Source organism: Myxine glutinosa, chromosome 1 (genome assembly GCF_964187855.1).
Source record: "Myxine glutinosa chromosome 1, kmMyxGlut1.1, whole genome shotgun sequence".
NCBI lineage: Eukaryota > Metazoa > Chordata > Myxini > Myxiniformes > Myxinidae > Myxine > Myxine glutinosa.
In genome coordinates, this window is record NC_136261.1 from 180,972,919 (window position 1) to 180,978,941 (window position 6,023).

The following is a 6,023-nucleotide window of genomic DNA, read 5'->3' on the forward strand; positions in this document are numbered from 1 at the left end:
GTACTTGCTAATCGTATGAAGACTGTGATCAGTTCAGTTATACACCCGGACCAGACCTACTGTGTGCCTGGAAAATCTATTTATGATAATATTTTTTTGGTAAGAGATATTATTTCATGCAATAAGTTCCTGCGTGACGATTTTGGGTTGCTGTTTCTTGATCAAACTAAGGCCTTCGATCGTGTTGACCACAAGTACCTTTTTTCTGTCCTGAAAGGAATGGGGTTTGGTGAAACTTTCACCTCTTATGTGAAACTCCTGTATACTAATACTCAATGTATGATGAAGATCAACAATAGGTTATGCTCTCCCTTTCCTTTCCAACGGGGTATTCGCCAAGGTTGCCCCCTCTCTGGGCTTCTATATATAGTCGCCCTTGAACCACTCCTTCGGTCTATTAGACAGCAAATACCTCAGGGAATGAGAAGTATAGAAGGAGCAGAATTTGTGCAGACGGCTTATGCTGATGATGTCTGTGTTTTGATTAGAAGCTCCAATGATGTCTCTGCTTTACAACGTTGTATGCGAGATTTCTCTGCAGCCTCTTCCGGTGGGATCAATTGGAATAAAAGTACAGCATTATGGTGTGGCAAAGGCAATCTCTCTTGTGTATCACCACCCTCACTCCCACACAACCTGGTCTGGAGAACGGACGGGGTTAAATATCTTGGAGTGCATATCGGTAATCGTGAAACAGAAATGAAAAATTGGGAAGGAGTGTTGGAGCAAATTATGCACAGATTGAAAGCATGGGAAGGACTGCTGAGGTCCATCTCCTATCGAGGCCGTACCCTTGTCATAAACAATCTGGTTGCAACAAAATTATGGCACAGAATTATTGCTTTACAGCCATCAAACCAATTAATTATGGCTACTCAGCGAATGCTAGTAAACTTCTTTTGGAGTGGCTACCATTGGCTGAGGCCTGAGATATTGTACTACCCCCGGAAGGAAGGTGGCCAGGGCATTGTTGATATCTCTGGTCGGGTTGTGGCCTTTCGGCTGCAGTCTCTGCAGAGACTACTGTTCGCTGAACAGCTGCCCTGGCGGCCCTTTGCATTTTTTCTGTTACAACAGGCTGGTAGACTGAGATATGATCGGCAGCTTCTTTTGATAGACCTCGAGCATATAAACTTTGCCTCTCTTCCGAGATTCTATCAGAGTTTATTGGACACTTGGAAAAGGTTTGACGTCCACCGCTTCCTTGAGGGCTATAATTGTCGAATGTTCCTTCAAGAACCCCTTTTCTTCAATAACTTTTTTCCTGGTATCCCTCATAGCCATGCCCTGATTAAAAAATTTATCCAAGGAGGGATTAACAAAGTATGTGATCTGAGAGATTCATCTGGAGTTAAGTGGAAACCTGCTGGTTTGGTGGCAACCTCAGTTGGATCTCGGTCTGTCCGACTTGTAGACCAAGTTGTACGTATAGTCATAAGAAAATTTAGACAGCTAAACATCGGCTGGGAAGGTGTTGGTAACATTGAGGACTTTCGGTTAGGTTTCCCTGAAATCAAAGTGCTCCTTTCGTCTTCTCTTCAGCCGGAGATTGAACATACCCCCCCTTTTCATCTTGTAACTAAGATTGGAATCCGTGATCTCTCTCGACAAAATAAGAATGTACCCCTCTCTGGGAGAACACGAGTAGCTTTGTGGTCAGAGCGGTTAGGGTTGGGGTCTCCCTCTACCCCCCTTTGGCCTCACATGTACACCTTACCAATACATGGTGTGTTAGCGGACATACAATGGAGGTTAGCACACTGGGCGCTTCCCTCCAATATTTTTGTCCACCGTATTAACAGCTCACTGCCGGAAACTTGTCCTTTCTGTGACCAGAAGGAGGATTTGTTTCATGCTTATGTACAGTGTCGTAGACTGACATCGCTTTTCTTGTTCCTTGAATATCTTTTTCACCAATTGTCCTTCCCTTTCAATATGCATATGTTTATATTTGGTGTGTCTTTCAGGCCCACATGTAGGGATGTGGGTGTTCTTCTCAATTTTTTGGTTGCTGTTGCAAAATATGCGATATATAAATCTCGGAAAATTAAAATAGATAACGGCTATGGCTCTGAGGCTATTTCTATTTTTAAAGGGTTTGTCTCAACACGACTCAAGCTAGAATTTGATTTCTTTGTCAGTAATGGAAACGTCCAACTTTTTGAGAGAAAGTGGTGTATTGGCAATGTTCTGTGCTCAGTCGATGATTCAAAAGTGGTAATTACTTTATAATTCCTGATTGATTTGACTTTTTTCTTTGGAACTGATTGCTTGCATATATGTTTCTTCCTGTGTCCTTGAATACATTTCTCTCTCGCTCTCTTAGTTTTTTCGCTTAATTTGCTCAATATATATTTTTTGTATATTTGCTGGTTTCTTTTAAATACCCTTTGCTCTTTTTGTGGTGCCTTCATGATCCTTATGCAATTTCTTTAAACTAGTTGCTGTGTTTTTTTTTACAACTGCTTGTGAAATGGCTTTACATTGTTTATAATAAAAGGACACAAAAGTCAAGTCTCTCTCTCTCTCTCTCTCTCTCTCTCTCTCTCTCTCTCTCTCTCTTCTCTCTCTCTCCTCTCTCTCTCTCTCTCTCTCTCTCTCTCTCTCTCTCTCTCTCTCTCTCTCTCTCTCTCTCTCTCTCTCTCTCTCTCTCTCTCTCTCTCTCTCTCTCTCTCTCTCTCTCTCTCTCTCTCTCTCTCTCTCTCTCTCTCTTTTCCGGTTTGTTTGTCACGTTTTGTCTTTTTCCTCCACAAACATTTATTTTTACCTTTTACTAAAGTCATCTCCATTTCACACAAAAATCTTAACAACAATATTACCTGAAACTAAAAATCCTAACAATATATAATAACAACAAAGGCGGAAGTGACGGATCCGTAACACATTCTCACAAGCAACAACTGCTGACACACAATAAAAAAACATGAACATGTAGAATGGCTGGATTTTATGAAAACTGAATTAGTACAAGTATAAGTGAAATTGCTGAAGAATTAGATGTTATTGTTAGGGTTATAAATTCAATAAGGTTAGGGAAACTGTACAAGGCATGTGCCAAAAGGAGCAAGTTTATCCATTATCAATTTCATTGTTATGAGTAAAAAGCCTGAAATTTGTGTTTCCCAACTTGTTACAATGGTTACTTAGCATGGAATTTATGCCTTGTACAAGTTTCCAGAGGATGTGATTGTGTAAAGGATGTGGGGTTTTTTGTGTGAAATGAGCAAATTTCACAATGCCAACATCAAACTCTCAAACAGTGTTAACTGTTTGGTTCACAGAATTTTGTAAGACTGCTTATATCAGTTTAGCCTGATGAGTTAGCCACAGTATTCCAAAAAAATGTTGAGCAGTGGCAGGATACCTGCGTACTCTCTTTTGAGCTGTCTAGCCTGTGTTTGAATTTCGACCAAGCTATAAACTGCAACCTTGGTGTTTCGCATACAGGACGAAACGTCAATGTGTCAGCTATCCATTGGAAGGACACCAAGCCAGAGGACCCACCCGTCTGTCGTCATTGGCTGTTGGTGGACATTAAAGATATTAATCTGTGGAGGTAAGTTATCACCAGCACCCTGAACAAATTACAAATTCCTGCCACCTTCTGTCTAACGTCGGATCTGACCAGCTGATTCGTGAAAGCTAAATTTGAAGAAAGATAAATTGCCCCCACCAAAAGTGTAAATAATTGAGGGTATTTAAACAAGTATTGGGAGTAGTAGATATCTTATGGGGTGGCATACAACGTTTCCCCACATGATACAAAACAAGTGTTTCATACAATATATTGGGTAAAAGTTGGACAATGTATAAGACGAAAAACATGAGGCTGCATTTACGCAAAATATTAGGTTCCTAACTGATATAGTTTTTATTGTGTGGAAATTATTTACGGTTCTTAAATGAAAAAAAAAGTCACCCTGTAGTATGGAAGACTCACGTTCCAATCATATGTATTTTATAGATGTACATACGTATTTTATAGATACCCATATTTTACTACCATAGACATGTTTTTATAGTAGATACTTTATAGACACACTCACATTCTCAATCGTACATCCTTTATAGACATATTCACATTCTAATTGTATGTACTTTATAGATGTGCTCACGTTATAATAGTACGTACATTGAAGATGTGCTCACATTATAATTGTACATACTTTATAGACGTACTCGCATTCCAATTGTACATACTTTATAGGTGTACTCACATTCTAATTGTACATACTTTATAGACGTACTCACATTCTAACTGTACATACTTTAGAGACGTGCTAACATTCTAATTGTACATACTTTATAGACGTACTAATTGTATTCACATTCTAATTGTATGTACTTTATAGACGTGCTCACATTCTAATTGTACATACTTTATAGATGTACTAACATTCTAATTGTACATAATTTATAGATGTACTCACATTCTAATTGTACATACTGTTATGTTTATGGGGGTAGGCAAGAGAATACCGTAGGCCAGGGAGGATTGTATAGGGTAGTGTGCTCCATATGTCGTGAAAGCCACCTTCATGTACTTAAGTAAGTCAGGCGTTTGCACCTGAAAGGAACGTCAGGGTTTGGGGCAGCCGAGCAAGAAGGACTTGGGAGGAGCTTGGGCCTGTTCGCTTTGCATCGGCGGGTCGGTGAACGCGGCTTCACGTCAAGGTGTGTTTTCCCGCGCAGGGACTGCTCGCTTATGGTTATGAGCCTGTGATGACCCTGGACGGTCAAGGGGACCAGAGCTGAGTACCCACTAACATTACACAGTACACACACATATATTTTTCACTTTCATTTTCCCCTTATGTTGTATACGAGTCCGTCTATAGAGGGTCCCTCGGTTAGGAATTCAGTTTACCGCTCGGTTTGTATCCGAGCATTACTTTTATTGAACCCATTATTTTTTGACTTTTAATTCCTTGTCTGTCTTGTTTAATCGTCTGTGGGTTCGAGGACGTCCAGTGGAATTCATGCAGGTAAGAGCCTTGCTACCCTCCACCCTCGCGCATGCTGAAGAGATAACACCACCATAGTTTGGGTATGCCTCGGAGTTAAAGCTTGGTTGGCCATCCGTCACCAAGGGTGTTAATCCCGGGGGTGAACACGACAATACTTTATAGACGTACTAACATTCTAATTGTACATACTTTATGGACATACTCACATTGTATTTGTACATACTTTATAGACGTACTAACATTCTAATTGTACATACTTTATAGATGTACTCACATTCTAATTGTACATACTTTATAGACGTACTCACATTCTAATTGTACATACTTTATAGATGTATTCACATTCTATTTGTACATACTTTATAGACGTACTCGCATTCTAATTGTACATACTTTATAGATGTACTCACATTCTAATTGTACATACTTAAAAGAGTTACTTGCTTGAAAAAATGATAACATAATCCTATTAAAATTTCAAGTCAATCTGATGAAAATTGAGCATTTTAGAAATTTGAAAAGGTTGTTGATCTTTGGCCTATGTTAACCTTTTGGCCTATGCGGAAATCAAAAATAGTTAGTGGTTGAATTCAGTTCACTGATATGAAAATCCTATTCAAATTTCAAGTCAATCGGATGAAAATTGAGGATTTTAGAAATTTGAAAAGGTTGTTTATCTTTGGCATATGTTGACCTTTTGGCCTATGCTGATCTCAAGAATAGTTGGTGGTTGATTTCAGTTAGGTGATATGCAAATACTATTCAAATTTCAAGTCAAACCGATGAAAATAGAGGATTTTAGAATTTGAAAAGTTTGTTGACCTTTGGACTATGGTGGCCTTTTGACCTTAAAAATAAATAGGATTGGGTCGGACCACCAACTCTACCATATGGCGAAGTTTCGTGAAGATCAGTTTGAAATTGTGACCTGTAGACAAGTATAACTTTGCGGACAGACAAACACACACACACAAACCCGAGTGATCAACCTGGAGGGTTATAATGTAAATTAAGCGTAAATGCGCCTTGCTCTAGGTCTAGGATATCGAGAGAGGG